This window comes from Stegostoma tigrinum, chromosome 15 (assembly GCF_030684315.1).
Source record: "Stegostoma tigrinum isolate sSteTig4 chromosome 15, sSteTig4.hap1, whole genome shotgun sequence".
Taxonomy (NCBI): domain Eukaryota; kingdom Metazoa; phylum Chordata; class Chondrichthyes; order Orectolobiformes; family Stegostomatidae; genus Stegostoma; species Stegostoma tigrinum.
This window is the reverse complement of record NC_081368.1, coordinates 38,460,283-38,488,047: the sequence shown is the minus strand read 5'-3', so window position 1 is coordinate 38,488,047 and position 27,765 is coordinate 38,460,283. Positions and strand designations below refer to the sequence as shown.

Here is a 27,765-nt window from a genome sequence, read left to right as displayed (position 1 = left end):
ATAAGCCCTTAATGAACCCACACATTTAGAAGATCCAGATGGCAGCGCACACAGAACACATTTGATCACTCCTCTCCTTCCATGCCCATTTTTGTGAGCAAGCAAATTTCTGGGTCTTGATGTCCAGATCGCTATTTTATATAGTAGATGTACCGATTTACTGTCCATGTTAATATTCTCATGGTTGGGCAGTGAAAGGGTTAATGCAAACATGCTCTGTTTGTTCTACTCAAGAAAACTGGCATGGTTTCAACAAGTGAATCTATCATCCTCAAACTGTAATCCATTCCCAGCACAATAGGAAGGAGCGTGATCAAAAGGGACTCTGTCTGAAATAAAATCTCTATTCCTCATCTACTCAACAAACAGGCAAGTGCTAAACTTTATATCCCTATTAATAATCTGAAGACTCACTCTGTGCTGATCAGCAATTTTGTGTCATTTTATGATCCTGAGTGATGATTTTGATTAAATCAATTCATCCCGGTATTAGTCTCCTGCTCACATTACTATTGTTTCATAGAAATTTCTTTCATTTTTTTAGGGTCAACTGCATGTGTAATCCTGATAAATAGCAATGATTCAGTTGCGACTAGTGATGTTGTATTCATATGAATTTGCCAAATCTTGTCAGCATACTTTGCATTCTATATAAAGGAAATGCTTAAAGCCACATCTGACTCTGAAATTGTGAGCGCATGTCTCAGTATCGGTTCTTATATATATTCAAAGAGTACACAAAGTGTACAGGAAAATTGCTATTTTAAATGCTATTGATTCATAAGAATTACATGGGGTAGACTTTGAACTTGGTGTTCAAATGTAAAACTGACAAAACAGAACAGCTGCATAATGTAGAAACGTTCTGATTTTTCTTTCATAATATGCTTTCCAGTGGCAGAGTCAAATTATTCCCAGCTTAGGAGGTGGTTGAAGTGAGGAATGTAGGGAGCATGAAGTAATGATTTAAGCATAAGCTTGATTTTAGCAAGCTGAATCTAAATAGTTTAGTAGTTTTGTAAGGAATCCATGCAAACTCAGCTATGGTCTAGAATTCTGAGTGTAAGGCAGCAGCGCACATACTAACTAGGGGACAGCTGTAAAAAAAAAGAGATATTTAAATAAAGACACAAAGGCTGATTCCACGGTCCTGTTAGACAGGACAATTCAGAAAGGGCACATTGCAGGAAATCAGCCTTTGCCAATATAGGAGTATTTAAACAGAACGTGGTGATTTTAGTACAGAAAATGTGTGGGAATGTATGTAGGGTGGCATACCTCAAGCTCAGAAGGAATAAGAGTGACGCTCAAATGAAGAATGACTGTAGATTGGAACAAAAATAGATAATCTGCAACACAGAGGTAAGAAAGCACACACATTTGCAGATTACTGTTTTACTTTAGTTGATAAAGTAGAAGTCTTGCACCTTAGCTAACCTGTTTGGGGAAACTTTTGTAGGCACTAAGGTCAGTTATAAATGTGCCTAGCTGAGTTTTTTGAAGTGGACCTTTGCTAAATTTTTAAGATTGATTTTAATAGGGCTGTGATTACTAATCCCTAATAAACAACACAAGTTTAAGATCAAAAGTGTGCAGCCGCCCTACCTACACTGGGCACAGCATAAAAAGGAAGGAGAGCAGCAGCAATACACCAGCAGCAAAGTCCTCACCAGGCAAAAGGAGCTTGCCTTCTCAGAAGGCAGAGATGAGGAAATCTGCCAACAGTCAGCAATACCACCCAACAGGGTTTACAGATCAATGGTTAGCTCTGTTGTTTGAGTGAAGAAACTGTGCTTGTTCAGTCAGTTCATTACTGATTTTGAATCCCTCTATCTACTGGCTCAGACACCAGGATGTGCAAGTAATTGTAAACATTACCATCACTCTGAACATCAATGCTTCAGGATCAATGAGGATAGTTACTGGAAAAATTGCAAGTTATTTATGTGTTAGGGGTTAAACTCAGCCTTTGTTGTTTTGGTTTCTATTCACTTTTAGTTTCTGTACATAAAAGTTAATGTTATACATTGTTTGAAAGCCTTCCTGTCTGTGATGGCCGCACATTGAACAATGATGATATACTGGGCTCCAGTGAGCTGTTCATAAGCATATCAGTAACAAATCAACTATTTGTGGGGCAAAACAATAAACATTGCTCCTCAGGGATGGAAACACTTAAAAATAGCAACACTTTGGGGTTTGCAAAAGCCCCAGTCATTACCTTGCCAGATTATCCAGCTTCTGGTTTTATTTTGGATCAACAATGATGCAGAACGAAGATATGGTTTAATCAAACATCTTTATTGAGTGTATATTGTCACTTCAGGCATACTCTCATTAGACCAGCAATTTCTTTCCATTTGCAAGAGTCCATACTCAAGTGGCTGATCTACCAATGATCTCTCTGCAAGTTTAATAGTTAACGAGACCACTCTTTATTTTTGATTTTGGTATCCATCTCTTGCTCCAGATGTTCACAGTGTGAAGTACAGCGTTCAGATCAATGCTCATAACCCCTTCAGGATGTCAGGCAAAGGTGGCACATATATTTATTCAATTTCCTAACATCTGGAATTGTTGCCAGGTAGTTGTATTTATCATTACCTCTGGTGAAGCCAGATTTTGCAGATTTAACTGCCTTGCAAGTGCAACGGCACATTCTTACCCCAATCTTAGTTTAATCACCAAATCCCACACTTCACTGGCCACAACCCATCATAGAACTTTTTTCCCAGTCACTACTACTCTGTCTACAATGCCCACTGGAGCCCAATATCTCATCATTGTTCAATGTGCGGCCATCACAGACAGGAAGGCTTTCAAACAATGTATAATATTAACTTTTATGTACAGAAACCAAACGTGAACAGAAATCAAAACAACTAAGGCTGAATTTATCACCCAACATATAAATGAAGCCCTTGCATCTTGAGCAACAAGTAATTTACACTCAATGAGTGATCACTGCAACCAGCTCCCACTAACTGGAACTGAGTGGCAAATAAATTTTGTCAGACCTGTAATGCCGAACATAACTGTGCTCTGTCATACAAAACGTGATATTCCTTGAGCTCAACATCCTCATGTTCCTCTTTGGATGGCTGCTCCTACTCTACCAGATCCTCAGCATTCATCACATTGCCTCAGAACCTGCTCTAGTTGTATAGTGCACAACACGCTAGGATTATGTAGCATAATCTGTTTGGAGTGTAATGCAAGGCTTTTCCAAGTGCATCCAAGCAGTGGAACCATATCTTAAGTAGCCCTATTGTTAACTTCACCATAGCCCAGATTGAATAATGAGCCATATTGCATCTCCGCTCTGGGATTTGTGTAATGGGGTCATCAGCCATGAAGGCAGACAATGGCAGTTGGCTCCCTTTCAGCTCCTTGAAAGGCATCTTCTCTCTCAAACACAACAGGAACATGAAAGTTCTCGAGGACGCAGGGGTCGTGGCAGCTCCCCAGATACCAGGTACAAACCTGTAAGCAGTGGCATCGGTGATCAGAGATCAGTTGCACATTGATGGAATGGAACCCTTTCCTATTGACCAACTTCACAGCGTTGTAACACGGCCCTCTCAAAGCAAAGACCTATGTGCAGTTTTTGGTGACTGTGCCTCAGGGAAGCTGAAAGCTACTTCTCAGGCTGCAGCACTGACCTTGTCATGGGAAAAAGAGATGAAGATAGTGTCTGCAAAAGCCTTGGTACACTTGTTGGTGGAAAATTGGAAGATTCCACTCCCTGGAAGGAGAAATGATGGGTTAGCCACCCACTCCTTCTGGTTGCAGCAGCAGTTGGCATTGTTCTGTGGCAGTGTCCATAAACCTGTCCTGACATTGTACTTCACTCACCTGGAGGAAATGACATCAAGGGAAAAAGACATTGGTCCTTCTCTGTCTCTTAAGCACCCTGAAGTTGAGACCTCTTCATTCACTGGAGGCTGCTTACTTTCTGCTCCTGGATACTCTTGCTGTATGGCTGGCTGGCATATCCATGCTTCCTTCATTTCCCTACACTGTGGTTGTATAGTGAAAGATCAATTATAATACCTGCTGTGGCTGGGTCCACTGGTCGCACTGGTAATGAACCTGTGTGAGAAACATAAGGAGCAGAAGAGAATCTTCATAGTGGAAGCAGTCAACAGTTGCATCACTTAAATAATGGTTTTACACGCCTATCCACAGAGTCAGATGTGTTACATTCTGACACAGAGGGCCATGGAATGGCTTGTTTTGCCAATTTTCCAATGGATGTTATTTCAACACATACTCCAAGAGTTATGCAGAGAGCTAGTAGCACAGTATAAATGCTGCAGAAGAACTTATACCCTCCTCCCCCAGCTCTATATCACCCACAGTAGACACAACTGGATGTAAGAGCATTCCATTATCATTGAAGGACTCTCCTTCAAAATTTTACCCCTTCGCAAGGCATGGTGAGCCTCAGTTTAAACCATTATTACTCATGTCTCTCCCTCTAATAAGGGAGCACCCCCATGGTTCAGTATGACTATGGTGACTTCACTTCTCCATCTGAACTACAAAAGTCAAAGGTAGTAACTTACATGCCCCTTTGCATTCTAGGATGTCTTGCCGTAGCTGTGTGCAATGTGGCCCACAGTTACTTCTTTTAAGGTTACTTTATAGAGATGTGTAACTGCAATATGCAAAGACCAGTAACATATCTGACATTAACTATGACCAGCATTTGAAACCTAAATACTTTTAAGGCAAAGTTCCCACAATCCCAAAGCACCATTGAGCTGCTCTCTCATTAGAGAGACTATTGATGGTGAGTTTAACCTGATGTTCACTTCTTCTCAAGCATATGCTGATGCTGGGAAGCAGAGCCTTCATTGTAACCTCACTGGATTTGAGAAATGAATCTACATCGCAAACCAGCTGTCCAGCCAACTGGATAACCAATCCCCACATGCTTGCACACTATATGCATTTCTCAAGCACAATGAAACAATACAAATAATATGAACATGCATCTGCAGGCATGCGACAGATCAATTTTCCATTGAAGCGCCTCCTGTGACTCAGAAGTGGATCTGGTGCTTGTGGCCATCAAACTGTCAATGAATCCAGGATATTTTCCATTTAAAACTCATTGTTAGCAATAATCCAATCATGGAAGGCAATGCTTGGCATACTGGACACCGTACGCACCAGGCTCAACTTAGTCATCAGCCCTTTAAACTCAATGACCCTTTCTACAAAACAATCCTTGATCAAGCCAAGAATTCTTGGCATCTAGTTTCTATCCAGTGAGTGGTAAATTATAGAACATAGAACATAGAACAGTACAGCACAGAACAGGCCCTTCAGCCCACAATGTTGTGCCGACCATTGATCCTCATGTATGCACCCTCAAATTTCTGTGACCATATGCATGTCCAGCAGTCTCTTAAATGACCCCAATGACCTTGCTTCCACAACTGCTGCTGGCAACGCATTCCATGCTCTCACAACTCTCTGCGTAAAGAACCTGCCTCTGACATCCCCTCTATACTTTCCACCAACCAGCTTAAAACTATGACCCCTCGTGCTAGCCATTTCTGCCCTGGGAAATAGTCTCTGGCTATCGACTCTATCTATGCCTCTCATTATCTTGTATACCTCAATTAGGTCCCCTCTCCTCCTCCTTTTCTCCAATGAAAAGAGACCGAGCTCAGTCAACCTCTCTTCATAAGATAAGCCCTCCAGTCCAGGCAGCATCCTGGTAAACCTCCTCTGAACCCTCTCCAAAGCATCCACATCTTTCCTATAATAGGGCGCCCAGAACTGGACGCAGTATTCCAAGTGCGGTCTAACCAAAGTTTTATAGAGCTGCAACAAGATCTCACGACTCTTAAACTCAATCCCCCTGTTAATGAAAGCCAAAACACCATATGCTTTCTTAACAACCCTGTCCACTTGGGTGGCCATTTTAAGGGATCTATGTATCTGCACACCAAGATCCCTCTGTTCCTCCACGCTGCCAAGAATCCTATCCTTAATCCTGTACTCAGCTTTCAAATTCGACCTTCCAAAATGCATCACCTCGCATTTATCCAGGTTGAACTCCATCTGCCACCTCTCAGCCCATCTCTGCATCCTGTCAATGTCCCGCTGCAGCCTACAACAGCCCTCTACACTGTCAACGACACCTCCGACCTTTGTGTCGTCTGCAAACTTGCTGACCCATCCTTCAATTCCCTCGTCCAAGTCATTAATAAAAATTACAAACAGTAGAGGCCCAAGGACAGAGCCCTGTGGAACCCCACTCACCACTGACTTCCAGGCAGAATATTTTCCTTCTACTACCACTCGCTGTCTTCTGTTGGCCAGCCAATTCTGTATCCAAGCAGCTAAGTTCCCCTGTATCCCATTCCTCCTGACCTTCTGAATGAGCCATCCATGGGGAACCTTATCAAATGCCTTACTGAAGTCCATATACACCACATCCACAGCTCGACCCTCATCAAGTATCATTCTGTGTTAATGCAGCAGATAACAAGCAAACACCCCTTTAGACTGGCATCTTGCTTCCCTCTCATCTCAAATCTTATCTCAACATTCAGAACTTTGTTGGAAAATGTGACTTGTTGTGCCTGACTTTGAGAAATGCTTCTCTGGACATCTCACACAACTCTCCCGAACATTGTTATGAACACATTAGCTGAAAGTTCTTTTAACAATGAACTGTGTTAAAGAAATCATGCCATGGTCAATGAGATGTTCCATAACATCTTGAGCAATTCAACTACAAGTTAACAATGGTCCTGGCAAGGGCAATCCATGTAAATGATTTACTTCAGATGGTTGTTACTATGTTCTTTATCATACAGTCAATTGGAAGAATCCTATTATACCTTTTTTGCTGTGTAGTAGTAACCCTTTCTGAAAGGGTTTGCAATAAGCTCACTCTTTTTTCTTCACACTTGAATGTGCTACATGATGGCAGAAAGACATTTTTTAAGGCTGGAGTCTTGTTAGATTACCCAAACAAACTTTAATCTAGTGTGTACATCAAAGTTATAAAAGTGGATAGTTGAGTGGACACGATAGCAAGACAGAGATTCTCTAATATGGTTGTTAACCATTCTGGTCTGTTTGGACCAGAATGGTTAACAACCCATATTAGAGCTGGAACATTTCATTGACCATGGCTAATTTGAATTAATTGCAGTCTTTCGGAATCTGAGCAATTAATAAAAGATCGTGAGGCACCATGTATCTCAAGTTCTCATAACGGTTATGTAGAACAGAACAAGGTGTCAGATGGCAATAGGCAGAACAATACAAGTATTCAAAGTATCCAAAGAAAAACTGCTTAAAGTGGATGCTCAATTGACTTGCATACCAGAAGACCCTAATAAGTGACAGAATGTACTCGTGGTGTAGAGAACAAGGAAAACTTCAAGCAAGCCCAAAAGAAGGGCCATTGGACCTGAAACGTTTTCTCTGATTTCTCTCGACCGATGCTGCCAGACCTGCTGAGATTTTCCATCAATTTCTATTTTTGTTTTAGATTTCCAGCATCTGCAGTTCATTTGTTTTTCAAAAAGCAAGTTCAAATATTGGTTAAATGTTTAAGGTAGATGAACAAGAGGTAAGATCAATGACCTAACAAAATGGAGTGGAACAGTGGAAGTCAATAACAGGACAGTGCGAATTTTAATTGTAGATCTTCGATGAGAGAACCATCTAGAAACGTCATTAGAAGTAGAACCCTTAAACAAAGGAGTTATGGTGGCTGCTAACAAATTAGCATATACATTAAAAAGTGAAACAAAATATGCTAGATAGCTAGAAGGGATCAGTCTCTCCAAATGTCAAGCAGTGGACACCCAGCTTTATCACCCTGATGGATTTGGATAGGAAAACATCTTTTGAGATGGGCCATATAAGATTAAAATTAGACTCGTGGTTTGGATTTTAGAAACTTGGGGGAACATGTAGGCCATTGAGCCCATCAATTCTGCTCCATCATTTAAAATAACCATGGCTGATTGATCACATCAATGTATCTCCATAATCCTTTACCTCATTGGTGTTTGGGAATCTAGTAGTTTCTTCTTTAAACATACTCAGAGACTGAGCTTCAACAGCCCTCTCAAGTAGATAATTCCAAAGAGTTGCGACCCTTTGAGTGAACAAATTTCTCCTCATTTCAGTCCTGAATGGCAACCTCCTTATTTTTAAGTTGTTCCTCCTGGTTCTAGATTCAATTTTTTATGGGTGCTTGAACACTACGTGTGCAGGAAGAAGGGCATTCATTAAGGGTAAAATTTCAGAGAAAATTCAGTAAGTCTTATGGCATCATATAAGGACATCAGAAATAAATTTTAATCTATGGGACACGTATTAGTAAAGAGAAGGACAGAAGAGTGGGAAGTTCTAGTAAAGTTATGAGAAGTGGTGAAAAAAACAGTCATGTTACAGTGTGGCAATCAATATTTGGGATGCATTGATCAAGTTTAATTGACACTGATCACACAGTTAAAAAATCAGAACAAGTCATGCACTTCACATACACCTACGATGTATGGTAATGAAGAACAGATTGGAGCAAAATTAAGGGCTAACTGAATATGGACACAATGATACAAAGATGCAGGACAAGGCTATTTTCCCCAGCATTTTTTTGATTGAGCTTGCTTTATTGTTGTCATGTGTAGTGAGATACAGAGAAAAGAAGTGTTTATTGCACGCTATACAGGCAGATGAAACAATACATAGTGCAGTAAGATAGCAGAACAGAGTGAAGATTACAGTATTACAGCTGCAGAGAAGGTGCAGAGAAATAGATCAAAATTAACATTTGAGAAGTCTGTTCGAAAGTTTGATAACAGTGGGGAGGAAGATGTTCTTGAATTTGTTTGAACATGTATTCATACTTTAATACCTCTGCCCATTGGAAAAGGGTGGAAGAGGGTATAATCGGGTTGGAAGAGTCTGATTATGTTGATTGCTTTCCCAAGGTAGAGGGATGTATAGATGGTACCAATGGATGGAAGGCTGTTTTACGTGATGGACTAGGCGCGTTCACCACTCTCTGTAGTTTCTTGCAGTCTTGGGAAGAGTAGTTGCCATTCCATGCTATGGTGTATCCAGATAGGATGCTTTCTATTGTCCATCTATAAAGAATGGTAAGAGTCCTTGTAGACATGCTGGATTTTCTTAGCCTTCTGAATGAGTAGAGATGTTGTGCTTTCTTGACCAAATCATCATGGGTGGACCAGGATTTATTGTTGGCGATCATCACTCCCAGAAACTTGATGTTTTTGACTACCTCCTCCTCAGCACCATTGATGTCGTCGGGGCATGCCCTCCACTCCACTTCCTGAAGTCAATGGCCAGCTCCTTCATTTTGCTGATGTTAATGGAGAGATTGTTGTCTTTACATCATGCCACTGAGCACTCAATTTCTTTCCTGTATCCTTTTTTGTTGTTGCTTTGATTCAACCTATAAGGTTAGTGTCATCAGCACACTTGAAAATGGAGTTGTGGAAGAATTTGGCCACACAGTCGTGAGAGTGTAAGGAGCATAGCAGAGAGATGAGCACGCAGCTTTGTGGGGCACTTGCATTAAAGATTTTCATGGAGGAACCATTATAGTCTCTTCTTAATGACTGCGGTCTATGGGTCAAGAATTTGAGGATGCAGATAAATAGGGTGGAGCTGAGACCTAGGTCTCAGAACTTAGACATGCATTTGTTTGGAATTATGGTGTTGAAGATGGAATTGTAGTCAATAAGTAGGAGGATGATGTAGGTATTCTTGTTTCCAGATGTTCCAGGGGATGTGTGTAGGGCCAGGGAAATAACATCTGCTGTGGACCTGTTGCATAGGCAGGCGAATTGAGAGGATCAAGGCAATTTGGTAGGCTGAAGTTGATGTGAGCCATAACTAACTTCTCAAAGCACTTTATAGATGTGGAGGTCAGAACCACTGGCGGCAATCATTGAGGCATGCTGCACAATTTCGCTTTGCCACCTGGCTGATGGTAGTCTTCTTGAAGCAGGTGGAGACTTCAAACAACAGTGAGGAAAGCTTAAAGATGTCCACGAATACTGCTACATCATTTCACCGACCTTCTGTTCAAAGTGAGTGTAGAATGCTTTAAGCTCATCTGGTTGGCATGTGCTATTTCCTGCAATTCTAGCTGACTTTGTTTTGTAGCTGGTTATGTTGTGTAAGTCTTGCCACAAATGACAGGTGTCTATGTGGTTGGTCTGTGACTCATGCTTAGTTTGGTATTGCCTCTTGGTGTCTCTGATAGTCTTATGAAGGTTTTACCTGGATTTGTTGTATGGGTCAAGGTTGTCCAACTTGAACACCTCGGCCATGGACTTCAGTAGACTGTGGATTTACCAGTTCATCTGTGGTTTCCGGTTGGGGATTAAATCAGATTAACTTTGGGGTTTTCCGTCTCAAGACTGCTTGCAGCATTGTATAGTACCTCAAGTGCACTCTTTACTTCTGTATGTGATGGGATGTAGACAGAAGTCAGGATAGCAGAGATGAAGTCACGTGGCAGGTAGTAGGGATGGCACCTTACTGTAAGGTATTCCAGGGCTGAGAAGCTGTAACTTGCCAGGGTAACCATGTCAAAACGCCAGATGGTACGATTAGGAAGCAGCTCACATCCATCCTTGACTTGCCTAAGGATACCACATGGTACTTCATTGGCTGAGAAACCTTTAAGTTGTAAGGCACAGTCAGATGTAGCAGGAGTGAGCCATGTCTTTGTAAAACTGAGCAGACAGCAATCTCTCAATTCCCCTTGGAACGTGAGTCTAGCTTTAAGTTCACCCACCTTGTTTCCAATGGCTTAGATGTTTGCCAGTAGTTTGCTGGGGAGGGGTGCAGTCCACCTGAATTCCAGCATATTGCCCACATTTCCTGGGTGGGCGGCTGCTCCTAGTTAATCCTGGCCATTGGTGAGGGAAGCCTGCTGCTCCATAAGGCGTGTGCTCCTGATGGGGTCCTGAGCACCAATCATGATCTTGAGAATTCTGGAGCTCCTGGGTCATTTTGGTCAGGCCTCATCAATTGAAGTCAACAACCAAAAGTTGGCACCAAAGTGACATGCTTGTCAGAAGGGCTAGTGAATGGAGGAAAACCACAATCACAAGGAGAACAGGGAAAGCCATCCCATTAAAACATTGAAGAACTTCAAGGCAGCAGAGATTTCTGGGGGGTTGCGATGAGAGACAGAATCGCTGAGCTCTCTTTGGAGGGAGGAGGTAAAGTTCTTCAAGATGTGCATCCTTAGAAGGCACTTCGCAGTATGGATTTCAGTGACTTGGAGACAGTAAGGACTGTAGATGCTGGACATTAGAGTCATTAAAACCCAAAAAAACTGTGGGCGCTGTAAATCAGGAACAAAAACAAAGTTGTTGCAAATACTCAGCAGGTTTGGCAGCATCTGTGGTGGAGAAAACAGAGTTAACGTTTCGGGTCCGGTGACCCTTCCTTAGAACAGAACAGTCAATAAATGTGGAGCTGAGAAAGCTCCCCTCCCCCTTTCCAATCCTGACAAAGGCTTTTGGCCCAAATCATTGGCTTTCCTGCTCCTCAGATGATGTCTGATCTGCTGTGCTTTTTCAGCTTTGCATTAGTTGATTCTAGCTTCCAACATCTGCTGTCCTTACTGGCTCCAGTTAAAACATTGGCTAATTGTACAAAATGAAGGACACAGTAAAACCCATGGATTGGCAAAATGAGATAAAGAAGTGCAAGGCCATAAATCCTGATGCATTTCTGAAAGTGGACTTGGAAATCAGTATGGCCTAGGAAAAGATTGTGTATTTGCAAATTGAATTCTGATCATATAAGGGAGAAATCACATGGTAATTATCCATCATGACATAAGAGGGTGAGTAGAATATTTTTCAAGAATAAGAATCATGAAACAGGCTGGTAATACTATGAGACATAGAAGTACTTATGATCATCAAGTTTTAGGAGCTACAAAATATGAAATGAAAACCTATGAGTTGGGGACTTGGAAAGTATTTTGTGTATACACTACAGTATCAAATTGGGGAAACCCAGCCTTTTCATCCGGATGCTCTGAAAATGTGCTCCTTAATGGTACATAAAAGGTTAAAGCCATCCTAGAGGCTCGGGTTTTGAAGAGAAACTAGATGACCCCTACTGTAGGGAAAGTAATCTTGAAGATCTTCATAGCACATTTAGTAACATACAGCTAGATACGTAAGACAGTCAAAATAAACTGTGAAAATTTTCAAAGGGAAATATTTTGCAACCACCTAAAGTAGCAGATGATATAACAGGAAAGTCAGGGAGAACAAATGTTTTGTTATGGGTTAAATGATGCAGGAGGGGTGTAGTATTTCTCAGGTACATTCATCTTGCTGAAAGTAAGCTGCATTCAGGTTTTAATATAACCAAAAATGTTCTATTGGTATCATAGAGAGAAGTTAGCAGGCAGCTTTCAGTTATACATGTCATTGTTTACCTGCCAGGAGTTTCTATAGCATTTGAGCAATGTATGATAGATATGAAAAAAATTAACGCTAGAAATCAGGTTGCAAGGGCTTTTAAATATTTATGGTCAAATCTCATGTATTGTTGCTTAAGTCAAAGTTGCATTGAGTTTTTTTAGGAGGAACTTCCACCACAAAACTAAGTGAGGTTTTCTTAATTATCTTATCAAATACATTTAATTAACTAGCAACTCTGGCCCATTAGCATCAGTCATGTCTGGTTCTGGCCCCAACTTATTCCGCGCCATTCCCTAAACAACTCACCACTCTGCAGATATCCTAGAATTCACCAGCTTCCCTTGTGTTGCACCATCTCTAAAAGTCCATTGTGCACCTGACAAGCACTATCAGTGTGGAACTGAGCTACAAGGTTCCTGACGTTCCTCCGGACACATCAACTGGAGCTTTGCATGTAGGTACATAGAACTCCTACAAAATGAAGTGGTGCACAGGTGGAACTTCAACTTCCCCAGGACCAGCGACAGAGGCCATGGCATCAGATCTTGCCAGCCTGGACTGAGGGTGCCACCAGGGCTGAAACAGTCTCAGCCAACAGGAGGAATGCCCAGCAATTTGGGAACAATGTCAATGGCCTTTTTTCACTCTGCAGTATAAGTGCCAGCATGTTCTCTCTGATATCTCACATTCACTCCATTTCTGTTACTACACCCAATTCATTTCCACACACTTTGCATTACTATCTCTCCTTTACCACCAATAACACTCCCAAGCAGGAGGCACGCTCACCATTGGTTCCACTTGTTCCTATTTCCTCCTCTGCATAAAAAAACACAACTTTTCAGCTCGGATGAAGGGTCATATTGGACTCAAAATGTTAACCTTGTTTCTCTCTCCACAGGTATTGTCAGGCCTTCTGTGTTTCTCTAGCATTCTCTGTTTTTGCTTCAATCAAGAAGTTTTATTGTCAAATTAAACTGGTTATGCAGACAGATGAGATCTGATGCCAGATGGACATGTTGAAATGGAGTACTAGAATGAAAATTTTCACTTTGAGGATATCTTGAGAGTGAATAACACATGAAAGAAAGTAAATTTAGAGAACTGGAAACGTTTCCAGTCATGGGTAACCCAGCAGATATGAAGCTCAGCTTTTTTAATGATGTTTTGCATACCAGTGTCCTGGATGGCCATTCATATACAGTAGTGTTTATCATTCTCCAGGTGAGATTATGATGGACTGATCTTGGATATTGGCTGAAAGTTGTGGTTTTGAAAGAATTTAGCATGTTAGACCCTACCTCAACTAGCTTACCAGATTTTCATGCATTAAACTGTTGGAATATGATAGCTACTGAAGCAGATTCATTAGTATCTTTCAAAAGTGCATGAGATAGATAGATGAAGAGAAAATCTTACTGGGCTCTTTAGAGCAAACAAACCATTTGGATTAACTCTACTGTTCTAACAAACAACCAGAGCAGGACAGTGGGCCAAGTGGCCTCCTTCTATGCTGTGTAATCTATGGAAAGCAATTAATTTTTTTTTGTTCTACCACTTTTCTCCCTCCCTTATTCTAATGTCACACACACACACACACACACACACACACACACACACACACACACACACACACACAGGAATAATTGCGTTGAAGATCAGAAAAGTCTGATCTTTTTCTCCCTAACTCAGGACACTGATTTAGGCTCTGGAATCACATATCAAGTTGGCCAATAGCAATTCAGTATTTTGTTATTCGATGTTACTTGTCAGGCTTGATAAAAAGGAGAAGTGATATGCTGGCAATTTGAAACACAAATAAGAAATTGACTTGAATGTTCCTCAGCAGATGAAAACAAAAGATATGCAAATGATCTGTACAAGTACAGATGAGTTACGAGCCTCAGGACAGTGGCAGATCTTAAATCTTGAATATATATATGAACTACTAACAACACAGTGATTGACTATAGGAGCTTGGTAATCTGCCTGAACTTGATCCTGCATAATTTCAATTTATCCCAAGAGCTAACATAAGTGATTCATGAGAGACATTGAGAAATAATTGTCGAAGTTTGTATCAAGTATGCCTCAGGACTTTCTGTACCACACAAAAAAATGTGCTCTCTTTCTACATACATCCGTCTTTTTCTCATTTTCAACAGGCGTGCACAAAATTAGACATTTCTATAGAATGAGTGTACTGCAGATGGCTGCAACATGGCAAGTTAAAAATTCTGTTGACATAATTAAACAGTGAGTCTGATTTCATAGACATTTACAACCCAGGGAGAGGTCATATGGCCCATCTTGTCCAATGCTAGTTAACAAAACCCGGATGACACTAATCTTATTTTCCAGCTGATCCTGGACGCTATGGTAATGCAAGTAAATATCTAAATACTGCTTAATTTTTACTTCAGTTTCTGACTCAACCATCTTTCGCACAGTGAGTTGCTGACTCCCACCACCTTCTGGGTGAAAAATATTTTCTCCTCAACTCTCCTCTTAGCCTTCCATCTCTTACCTTAATTCCAAGACCCCTTGTTACTCGCCCCTCTACGAATGCAAATCTACCCTATCTATGCCCTTTATAACTGTATTCACCTCAATCAGGTCCCCTCTCAACGATATTACTTCTACAAAAATGCCCCAGGCTCTTTAACAACATAAAACAAAGAACTGCAGATGCTGGAGATCTGAAATAAACAAAAAAAATGTTGCTGGAGAAATTCAGTGAGTCTGGCAACATCTGCGGAGACAAAATTGAGCTAATGTTTTGAGTCCAGTGACCCTGCATTAGAGCTGAAAACAACTGGGAATGATTATATTTATTCTGATGACAGGGGTTGAGGCTTGAGAAATAAGTGGATAGGTGGGGAGGGAGCCCAGGTTGTGAGAGAAAAAAAAGGTTGATAGACAAATGGACATTTACAGTAAGCCAGGGAAGAGAAGACAGATAGATGATAATGGAGACTGTGTGTAGGTAAAAATGGGTGGCCAGACATAAGTCTATTACCTAACCCCACAAACCCCCATTTCCACCATCTGTTCACTCCTTCCTGTACTCTCCATCTTCATCATCAGAATAAATACCGCCTTTTCGTAGCTGCTTCTAGTTATGAAGAAGAGTCATTGGACTTGAAGCGTTAAATCTGTTTTTGTCCCACAGATGCACCAGATCTGCTGAGTTTCTCCAGGAATTTGGTTTTTGTTCATCCCAGCCTTTTCAATCCATTCCTAGGCCTCAGATCCTCCAGCACAGGTGGCAACCTGGTAAATCTCCTTGAACTATTTAGTGCAATCATATAATTTCTATGCTGCCATTTCAACATACCATGGTGTTGCCTGGCTGACATTTCTATCTCAGGACTGCAACAGTGTTCCTGCAAGTCTCAGCGGCATCTTGTCTTCCACTTGAGGACACTGCAGCCTTCAGGATTCAACATCAACTTCAATAATTGAAGGACCTGAATATATTTCTATAGCTTTCCATGTCTTTCACCTAGCCCACACTCAAGTCCTGTCATGAAATGGATTGCTTTCAGCACGGCCAACTGATTCTCACCGCTATAGTGATTGGAACAAGGTCAGTCAGTTGGGCCTCACAAAATATCAGTTCCCTGATTATGGCTGTTAAACTTCCCTGATTATGGCTGTTAACCTTCTCCAAATCAGGGAGTCCTGGCTGGCAGTTATAAACAGGAGTGTGGGGATCTGCTCACTCCAACAGCTGGCTTTGAATGAATGAGCCAGTTTCATATCCTATGCATGTGTAAATAAGGCTGACTTATTTACAATCTCTATGGAGTTATTTCAGTGATGATGTGAAAAAAAATGTCCCTGAAGAGATTTGCTCTTAACAGATGTCTTGTGAGTTGGGGTAAGCATTTCTGACCTCGTGCTGCTATTTAGGAAGCTTGGACCTGTTCAATTATGCTGTCTAAAACCTGGTATGTGGAAAGAATGTGCTACTTTTTTTCAGGAAAATGATATTGGGGAAGAGAAAAAGCAATGGGTAATTCTCTTGACAATGCATGGACACACAGTTTCTTTGGTTTATTAGGAGCCTGATCTTTCCTGAGACATCCGATACTAAAACCTTTCAAGAGTTGACATGCTATGCGACAGCCACACTGTGTTTTAAAAAAAAATGCCCTTCATATCTTTTTGAAATCTTTCTCCTCTCTCCTTTAAAATAAGCCCCAATCTTGAAATACCTCACTTGTGGGCAAGGATACCTATCAGTCACCTTATCTATATCCCTCATAATTTTATAAGCTACTGTAAGGTTACCCGTCAACCTTCTATGCTTCAGTGAAGTAAGTCCCACCCTATCCAGTCTCACACCATAACTCAAACCTTCCATTCATGGCAAGATCCTGGTAAATCCCTTTCTGAAACCCCTCCAGCAGAATAATATCCTTTCTATAACAGCAACCAAAATTGGTATTCCTGAAGAGGCCTCACTAAATGACCTAAACTACATCAACAACATGATGTTCACAACTTCTATACACAAAGGTCTGAGCAATGAAGGCAAGCATGCTAAACACTTTGTTAACTGCCCTGTCTCTGATCCAAACTTCAAAGAATTGTATATCTGAACCTCTAGGCTTCTCTGTTCTACAAAACTAGCCAAGGCTACTTGTAAATGTATAGGTTGTTCTTTTGTTTGTTTTAGCAAAATGCAATACCTTGCTTTTACCCAAACTAAACTGCATCCTGCCACTCGTCAACCCATTGACTCAACTGAACGAGATCTATTTATGATCTTAGATATTTTAGCTGTTCACTATACCAGCAATCTTGGTGTCATCTGCAAATGTAGGAACTAGGCTTTCTATATTGTCATCTAAATCATTTATATAAATGACAAACAAAAGTGGACCCAGCACTGATCCCTTTGGAACACAGCTGGTCAATTCCATGGATCAATAGTAATATCAACGTTCTTGTCGGTTCTTTTAAACTTACTGTCACCATTCTCAAATTTTACACAGGTTCACTACCAATTTTTGTGCTTCTGAGGTGTCCTTGCTCTCATGAAATACAAGATCATTTCAGTTAAGGAACATTTAGAAATATCAAGACTCCAGGGAACAATCCCGAGACATAGGGTAAAACGTTTGACACTCAGGAAATGAACAAAGGATTGCAAATTTTGCAGCCAAATTGTTTGGACCAGAGAATTGTAGGGCATCTAGAGTATTTAGGAGATTGGGGGTGGCCATAAAATGGAAAGAGAACATGAACAGTGGGTCTGTCATCATCTTCACACCTTCCTGTTGCCATTGACATTTATCAGTCTGAGGCCCCACAATGCCTTGCAATATTCATCCAGGTTTGTGGGAGGTGGGTCTGTCATGACCATATGCTTCGTGGCACACAAAGGATGCCCCAGTGAAAAGGATTATCCTCATGGAATCAGGCCTTTGCCTTCACCAACAGCCCACCTCCCTCCTTCCACAGAGGCCTGCATGATATCCAACGTGAGGGCAACTTCTCATTTTAAAAGTTACAGTCTCAGCAATGTCAGCAAAGACTGAAAAGTTTTTAGCCTTTCAATTGCCCATCTATTCTTGACAGGCAATTTCCTCTTTTTTCAGGGGCCTGGGGACCTGTTGCTCAAGAATTATTTGCCTGAGTGCCAAGATAATGTGGGAGAGTTTCCCCCAGGCAGCCAAAGTGAGGTTGCTGATAGTATTCTGCCTCCTGCAGGTCCACTGCCTTGCCAACAAAACCCATCCTGTGTGTAAACTTAAAAGAACATGCTTAAGGCTCTGACCATAATCATATCTACCCTTAGGACTCCTCATTATCCAGATGTTTTCTAATGAACGGTACAGCAGCAAATCTATAGGAAAATATACCAAACGTCATTCACAGGGAATTCTTTTACATGTAAGATTGTATTTGTTCAGCTTTATTTGCAAACTTTGCCAAAATGCTGTCATCAAACTGTTAAAATTGCAGAAGAGAAATGCTATATAGCTGCATAAATGCTGAACTACTAATACTGTCATCAGTAATGGTTAGTCTTCAGATCTTAAAATAAGTCACCAATAATGCAAAAATTGTAAAAGTCCCTCATTATGGTAAATGTGACAAAACATCAGAGAGTGGCAGCCCACATTGTCTTACAGACACATAACAGATGAAAAAGACAAATGGAAAAAGACCAGCTGGTCTATATTTTCAGCTCCATTAGTTTTGTTTCCCAAATAGAAGAAGGAATTTAATCTCCTGTGACAGGGAATTAAAAATCGTTAAGCCATTTTGGTGAGAAGAATTGTAGAAAATTGACCTTCTAGACCAAGACAATCAAAAATCTCTTTTCAAAGAAAAATGACAGGGATAAATCAACCAGCATTGAACCAACCTTGTTGGCACACCAGACATTTGCATAGCCCTACTTTGAACTTTTAAAGTAACTTCACACTCACTGATTAAATTAACAAATTCTTTCAAAGGTTGATAATTAAAAATCAGCTGGCGTTCAAACAAGTACTATTCTTGTGTGGAAACAAAAACAGGTTGCTGTAAAAACTCAACAGGCCTGGTAGCGTCTATGGAGAGAAAGCATAATTATCATTTAGTGCTCAGCTTTTCAGAACTTCACTTTCTCCAGCAATTTCTGGTTTTGTTTCAGACTTTTAACAAGCACAGATCTTTGCATTCATTCTTGTGTAGTTTAGGTGCATGTTCACATGTTCGCTCTAACTCATTCAAAAAAAATCAATCTATTTTGATACAGCATTTAAATTTGAACCCCTCAATCAAGCCACCTTGACATCCATGCTTTTCTTGAGTCAAAACATATCGCTTTCTGGACCTTCATGAAAAATTAGCTTGCACTTTTGAAGCCTGGAATCTCAAAACTAAAAATGGGGTACATTCACAATATTCATGTGTACTTAACTACATTCTCAGCTGCAATAGTTATAACTACTTAGAAATGCCAGATGAAATTTGCAAGCCTGCGATTGACACTTTTGAAATCGCAAACGCATCCCATCTGATCTAATTGATTTAGTTATTTGTAACAAATGGGGATGACAAGCTGCAATTCACAAGAAATGGTTGGGGACGTAATTAGGTCAGATGCCACGAAGTGGAAACTATTGAAATATGCAGTTGATACGGAGTCACAAGGGTAAGATTTTTCTCAGCTCCAGGGTGGTAAGCAATAACAAGGGGAAATTGACAAAAATAGCAGGGAGACATGTCAGAATAGTTACCCAATGCAGTTTTGATGGTGGAGAAATTTCCTGCTGTTGAAACCTGTTTGAAGAAATGCAGTAACACATTGTACACTTGTGAATTGCCAAAGTTATGTGGCCTCTACTGAGACTTATTTTGTAGACATTCAAACACATAATAGGAAACATAGTTTCAGATGTGTCCAGCTGAAATTGTGCAGATTTTCAGAGCTATTGGAGTTAGCTGTCATGACAGCAAAGGAAGATTTTAGAACAGCTGTCTACAGTTTTGAATTCGTCAGGATGGCTGTGAACTTTCCAGTCCTTGATGTTGTGGCAATGGAAGGTGTTGTGGAACAGAATTAGAAGTTATTTTCCAGCATCAGCACTAAAAAAAAGTGACATTGTTGCAAAATTGAATAAGAAATATGAACAAAAGAGCAGTAACTCTAACAGTTCTGGAGAAATAATGTTACAAACAGCTTGGCAGCTTAGATCTCTCTGAAGAACAAAGACTGAATACATTTTGAAGGTATTTAAAACACAATTTGAACTGTACTAAAATATAGTCACAGAAATGCCAGCAGAAGGTTCAAGGCCAGAGTATAGGGTATAAATCTTGAGGGTGGTACCACGCAAAGGAAACAAAGCATGTCCAGCATTGGGAAAGCAAATGTTCTAACAGACATGTAAGTGGTGCAACAATTTGTTGGATTTGTGAAACCTCCAGAAGAGCTCTTCATTGATTTGCTGCAAGAGTTTGAACCTCTTCACGATTTCACTGCTAAGGATATACAAGGCTGTTGCTCCACAGAACAAGAAGAAGCATTCATTAGAATCAAGCAAGTCACAGCCTTCTTTGTTTTTTGAGGCTAGTGTGGAAGTGGGAGGCTAAAATAGTATCAGAGATAATGGGAACTGCAGATGCTGGAGAATTCCAAGATAATAAAATGTGAGGCTGGATGAACACAGCAGGCCAAGCAGCATCTCAGGAGCACAAAAGCTGACGTTTCGGGCCTAGACCCTTCATCAGAGAGGGGGATGGGGAGAGGGAACTGGAATAAATAGGGAGAGAGGGGGAGGCGGACTGAAGATGGAGAGAACAGAAGGTAGGTGGAGAGAGTATAGGTGGGGAGGAAGGGAGGGAATAGGTCAGTCCAGGGAAGATGGACAGGTCAAGGAGGTGGGATGAGGTTAGTAGGTAGATGGGGGTGCGGCTTGGGGTGGGAGGAAGGGATGGGTGAGAGGAAGAACCGGTTAGGGAGGCAGAGACAGGTTGGATTGGTTTTGCGATGCAGTGGGTGGGGGGGAAGAGCTGGGCTGGTTGTGGGATGCAGTGGGTGGGGGGGACGAACTGGGCTGGTTTAGGGATGCAGTGGGGGAAGGGGAGATTTTGAAACTGGTGAAGTCCACATTGATACCATTAGGCTGCAGGGTTCCCAGGCAGAATATGATTTGCTGTTCCTGCAACCTTCGGGTGGCATCATTGTGGCAGTGCAGGAGGCCCATGATGGACATGTCATCTAGAGAATGGGAGGGGGAGTGGAAATGGTTTGCGACTGGGAAGTGCAGTTGTTTGTTGCGAACTGAGCGGAGGTGTTCTGCAAAGCGGTCTCCAAGCCTCCGCTTGGTTTCCCCAATATAGAGCACCGGGTACATTGGATGCAGTATACCACATTGGCAGATGTGCAGGTGAACCTCTGCTTATTGTGGAATGTCATCTTGGGGCCTGGGATAGGGGTGAGGGAGGAGGTGTGGGGGCAAGTGTAGCATTTCCTGCAGTTGCAGGGGAAGATGCTGGGTGTGGTGGGGTTGGAGGGCAGTGTGGAGCGAACAAAGGAGTCACGGAGAGAGTGGTCTCTCCGGAAAGCAGACAGGGGTGGGGATGGAAAAATGTCTTGGGTGGTGGGGTCGGATTGTAAATGGCGAAAGTGTCGGAGGATGATGCGTTGTATCCGGAGGTTGGTAGGGTGGTGTGTGAGAACGAGGGGGATCCTCTTTGGGCGGTTGTGGCGGGGGCGGGGTGTGAGGGATGTGTTGCGGGAAATACGGGAGACGCAGTCAAGGGCGTTCTCGACCACTGTGGGGTGTAAGTTGCGGTCCTTAAAGAACTTGCACATCTGGGATGTGCGGGAGTGGAATGTCTTATCGTGGGAGCAGATGCGGCGGAGGCGGAGGACTTGGGAATAGGGGATGGAATTTTTGCAGGAGGGTGGGTGGGAGGAGGTGTATTCTAGGTAGCTGTGGGAGTCGGTGGGCTTGAAATGGACATCAGTTACAAGCTGGTTGCCTGAGATGGAGACTGAGAGGTCCAGGGCTCTCACCCACTCCAACCTCTCCCCCGCAGAACGGGCAGCCCTCCGCTCCCTCCGCTCCAACCCCAACCTCACCATCAAACCCGCAGACAAGGGTGGCGCAGTGGTAGTATGGCGCACTGACCTCTACATCGCCGAGGCCAGACGCCAGCTCTCCGACGCCACCTCCTACCGCCCCCTCGATCATGACCCCACATCCGAGCACCAAACCATCATCTCCAACACCATTCACGACCTCATCACCTCAGGGGACCTCCCACCCACAGCCTCCAACCTCATTGCTCCCCAACCCCGCACGGCCCGTTTCGATCTCCTTCCCAAAATCCACAAACCTGCCTGCCCTGGTCGACCCATCATCTCAGCCTGCTCCTGCCCCACCGAACTCATCTCCACCTATCTGGACTCCATTTTCTCCCCTTTGTTCCAGGGACTCCCCACCTACGTCCGTGACACCACCCACGCCCTCCACCTCCTCCAGGACTTCCAATTCCCTGGTCCCCAACGCCTCATATTCACCATGGACGTCCAGTCCCTATACACCTGCATTCCGCATGCAGATGGCCTCAAGGCCCTCCGCTTCTTCCTGTCCCGCAGGCCCGACCAGTCCCCCTCCACCGACACTCTCATCCGCCTAGCTGAACTCGTCCTCACCCTCAACAACTTCTCTTTTGACTCCTCCCACTTCCTACAGACTAAGGGGGTGGCCGTGGGCACCCGCATGGGCCCCAGCTATGCCTGCCTCTTTGTAGGCTACGTGGAACAGTCCCTCTTCCGCACCTACACAGGCCCCAAACCCCACCTCTTCCTCCGGTACATTGATGACTGTATCGGCACCGCCTCTTGCTCCCCAGAGGAGCTTGAACAGTTCATCCACTTCACCAACACCTTCCACCCCAACCTTCAGTTCACCTGGGCCATCTCCAGCACATCCCTCACCTTCCTGGACCTCTCAGTCTCCATCTCAGGCAACCAGCTTGTAACTGATGTCCATTTCAAGCCCACCGACTCCCACAGCTACCTAGAATACACCTCCTCCCACCCACCCTCCTGCAAAAATTCCATCCCCTATTCCCAATTCCTCCACCTCCGCCGCATCTGCTCCCACGATAAGACATTCCACTCCTGCACATCCCAGATGTCCAAGTTCTTTAAGGACCGCAACTTTCCCCCCACAGTGATCGAGAACGCCCTTGACCGCGTCTCCCGTATTTCCCGCAACACATCCCTCACACCCCGCCCCCGCCACAACCGCCCAAAGAGGATCCCCCTCGTCCTCACACACCACCCTACCAACCTCCGGATACAACGCATCATCCTCCAACACTTTCGCCATTTACAATCCGACCCCACCACCCAAGACATTTTTCCATCCCCACCCCTGTCTGCTTTCCGGAGAGACCACTCTCTCCGTGACTCCCTTGTTCGCTCCACACTGCCCTCCAACCCCACCACACCCGGCACCTTCCCCTGCAACCGCAGGAAATGCTACACTTGCCCCCACACCTCCTCCCTCACCTCTATCCCAGGCCCCAAGATGACATTCCACAATAAGCAGAGGTTCACCTGCACATCTGCCAATGTGGTATACTGCATCCAATGTACCCGGTGCTCTATATTGGGGAAACCAAGCGGAGGCTTGGAGACCGCTTTGCAGAACACCTCCGCTCAGTTCGCAACAAACAACTGCACCTCCCAGTGGCAAACCATTTCCACTCCCCCTCCCATTCTCTAGATGACATGTCCATCATGGGCCTCCTGCACTGCCACAATGATGCCACCCGAAGGTTGCAGGAACAGCAAATCATATTCTGCCTGGGAACCCTGCAGCCTAATGGTATCAATGTGGACTTCACCAGTTTCAAAATCTCCCCTTCCCCCACTGCATCCCTAAACCAGCCCAGTTCGTCCCCTCCCCCCACTGCACCACACAACCAGCCCAGCTCTTCCCCCCCACCCACTGCATTCCAAAACCAGTCCAACCTGTCTCTGCCTCCCTAACCGGTTCTTCCTCTCACCCATCCCTTCCTCCCACCCCAAGCCGCACCCCCATCTACCTACTAACCTCATCCCACCTCCTTGACCTGTCCATCTTCCCTGGACTGACCTATCCCCTCCCTACCTCCCCACCTATACTCTCTCCACCTATCTTCTTTACTCTCCATCTTCAGTCCGCCTCCCCCTCTCTCCCTATTTATTCCAGTTCCCTCTCCCCATCCCCCTCTCTGATGAAGGGTCTAGGCCCGAAACGTCAGCTTTTGTGCTCCTGAGATGCTGCTTGGCCTGCTGTGTTCATCCAGCCTCACATTTTATTATCTTGGAAGTGGGAGTCACTGCTTTGAAGAAAGGTTGAGTTGATTAAGATTATTTACATTAGAAAGATGGAGATTGAGGGGGCACCTGATTGATGTCTACAAAATCATGAGGGGTATAGACAGGGTGGGTAGCAAGAAGCTTCTTTTCCCAGAGTGGGGGACTCAATTACTAGGGGGTCACGATTTCAAGGTGAGAGGGGAAAAGTTTAGGGGAGATATGCGTGGAAAGTTCTTTACGCAGAGGGTGGTGGGTGCCTGGAACGCGTTGCCAGCGGAGGTGGTAGAGGCAGGCACAATAGCATCATTTAAGATGTATCTAGACAGATACATGAATGGGCAGGGAGCAAAGTGATACAGATGTTTGGAAAATAGGTGAAAGATTTAGATAGAGGATCTGGATCGGCACAGACTTGGCCAAAGGGCCTGTCCCTGAGCTGTAATTTTATTTGTTCTTTGTTCTTTGCTGCTCAGTGGCCAGCCAGGTTTGTCTACATGATAGTATTTTTCTCAGCTCTATATGTTCATACATAGGCAAATGCTGAATTATATAGGCAGGAAGTTCTGAACCTGGCAACATCATCCAAGCACCAATATGCAGTCTTCATATTTAAAAGGCTCCCAGAAAACATCTCATTCCCTGAAACTCAGGAGCATCACTCAACTTCTGCTAATCACCTCCACCCAAGACTAGAGATGTTAGAAACCAGGTAAAAAAGCACAGTAACACTTTAGCAATGCCTCTCAAGATTCTCCAGGTAGCTGCACAGGAGCAAACAGAAGTTTATTTCCCTATGAATGGCAACAAAGGGCCATCTTGACTGAACAAGGCCAGGAAGTGGCTTCAAATTTCATCACCTATAAGTGCCTTGAAGCTGGCTGCAATTCTACAAGAGGATAGTGATCTATTGTGTGTTTCCTGGGAATGTACCATTATCTACTGAACCTTTGTTGGTCCTATTAGTGGGAGTGAACTTGGCAAAATTGCCACTATAAAGGCCTGTCACATAGAAGGCTAGGTGTCAGCTATCTCTATCAGATACCTCTTGTGCAATCAATTTCACTTCCCTGTAGCTGCCGACATAATACCACTAGCAGCACAGTGGTACCACCTCACATACATTCATCAATCTTCATACTTAAACTATTAAAAATCATAGCATTCAGCAACTCACGTGCCATCAGGTCACTGACTATTCATCACTACTGGAGAAAGAACACATGCAATTGCATTTCACTCCTTTTTTGAATTCAACCCTGCATGCTTGCCCCAGTCAGGTTTGCTGGCATCACACAGCATGCTGCCCTCTTGGATAGGCTTGCTGGCCCAGGCTTCACCCCCAACTCTGTCAGCAATTAACATTAAGAAGACAGTCATTTACAGTCTAAGACTTCTTAAGCGCTGATCAACATGGAGGGGCTTTACCCTAACACTGAGCATCTGCAAGAAGAAATGTTATATTTAGAAAGGAACTAAGATACTGAAGAGATAATAGGAACTGCAGGTGCTGGAGAATCTGAGATAACAAGGTGTAGAGCTGGATGAACACAGCAGGCCAAGCAGCATCAGAGGGCCAGGAAGGCTGACATTTTTGGGACTAGACTCTTCTTCAGAAATGGATGTTTTTACTCACTAGACTTGAAAAGACATTTTACTCCACTAGATACATGCTCCATATATCGTTGCATTTGTGAACACACAGATTTCACATTTTTGGCTAACAAGTTTGTGTCAGTAATAGTAACTTAGATTGGCTGTGGCAATAGTATTTATAACATGCTAACAAATGCAACACATCTTCCTGATCATGAAGATTCAAAGCTGACATGACTGGAATGTTCTGAGGAACTTATAGTAAAATTCTAAACCACTGTCAGCCAATTATTCTTTTTTTGTCGCCTTCTCAATTAATTTGCCCTGGCCACCTTTTCCAAAGCTCCAAATGAACCCAGAAAATTCCATCAAAATAATCCTCTGATTGAGCACCTGATTGAACTATGCACTCCAGTGAAGGAACACATCCCAGAAAAAGCAGAAATTAAACTGACTGCAATTACCAACTTGCAAATCGGCCATTACAAATTCTGAATACCTTAGTGATCATAGATGAAATGTGTGCGCAGAGACAAAAGTGGGAGAGACTAGAATTCACAATTTTCTTCAGCAATGATACTTTTCTTCATTACCCAAGGATAACTTGTAACTGTGAATGAGGGCCTGTGCAAATTGAGTATTGCCAGAAAAAAGCATTTTATTGATGCCTTTCATTTTACACTGATCAGGACAACGCTCAAATTTACAAATCAAGGGGAAATCTAACATTTGTATTACATGACTGAAGAATGTTGATTAGTTAGAAAATAGATTCTGACAGAGGAGCTGCCATGGAGACTGCATACATTAGTGCTGATTGACAGTTAACTGCTGGGCTCTGTTTAAATTTCAATCAAAGCAGTTTAATCTTATTTCTCAGGGCATTGCCCTGACCAATGAGTGAATGGCTGTCAACTGTTTTGTTGAGGTAAAACAAGAGCAGTATCTGTATATGTTTTTTGCTGTCTGCAAAGAACTAAGCCTAAATGTAGCTTCCAGTACATTAAAGTGTACCACACTAAGAGCCTGACGAAACTTCTTTCATGCACTTAGGATTATCCAACAGATGTTGTCAATGGGAATCTGATTTTAGATGTTGTGGTCCAAATTTTGAATGCACAGATTGGTTGAGTGCAGTCGGAACTTTGATTGTTGCAAACAGCCGAAGGGACATGTTTCCTGATAAAATCTTTGGAACGTGAGCCTACATAGGTGGTGAAAAAGAAAATTTCTAATCCTTTAATCACTTCAAGACCAAATGATACCTGGCTTTCTTTATCTAAGTATTTATTCACCCGTGCATGGAAAGTGTACCAGTCAAAGACAGATTACAGCTTCCAAATGTGTGACAAAGCAACTGTTCAATGCTATCGCATACATCAGTTTTTCAATAAAAAGGTTACACATTTATGCATTTATCTCTGTTCAACAATATTCCTTCTGCTTTACCTTCCAAGTTTACACACAATACTGTACTATACTATAGTGGTTAGCAATGGAGATGAATTAGAGAGTGATACGGGCAAAACTCAGTCTGAACACACTACTACACAGCTAACCAATTTCGAGATACAAGTAAACTTAAGTTCCTTATTCAGCCACCCAGAGACAGAACAGTGAGCAGACTTGAGCAAGGCTTCTTACTGCATTAAAGGGCTTGTGCAAAGACAAGCCAGGTTGTGCCACCCTAGCTCTCTATAATGTGGATATGGGAGAGGCACCTCCATAAGGAAACTTCCAACTCGCCAAGGTCCAGAAAAGTTGGCCCAGGTTTGCGATGAGATTAATTACATCCTGCCCAGCAGCAGGAGCTCGAGCTCTTAAGTTTTTTTTGTACTCGTGCCATACAGCTTTTCAAGTCTCTCCATCAACTATTGA

General features: G+C 42.9%; 1 protein-coding gene across 2 annotated transcripts in view; it reads left to right on the top strand.

The window, feature by feature from the left end:
* The first annotated feature begins 290 nt into the window (after positions 1-290).
* The window catches only part of LOC125458911 (glycerophosphoinositol inositolphosphodiesterase GDPD2-like), a 119,355-nt gene continuing 91,880 nt past the window's right edge, over positions 291-27,765 (top strand). For both annotated transcript variants that reach the window (XM_048544745.2, XM_048544743.2), the window contains exon 1: positions 291-369. The gene's annotated coding sequence lies outside the window, so the exon portion shown is untranslated. The remainder of the gene's footprint in view (positions 370-27,765) is intronic.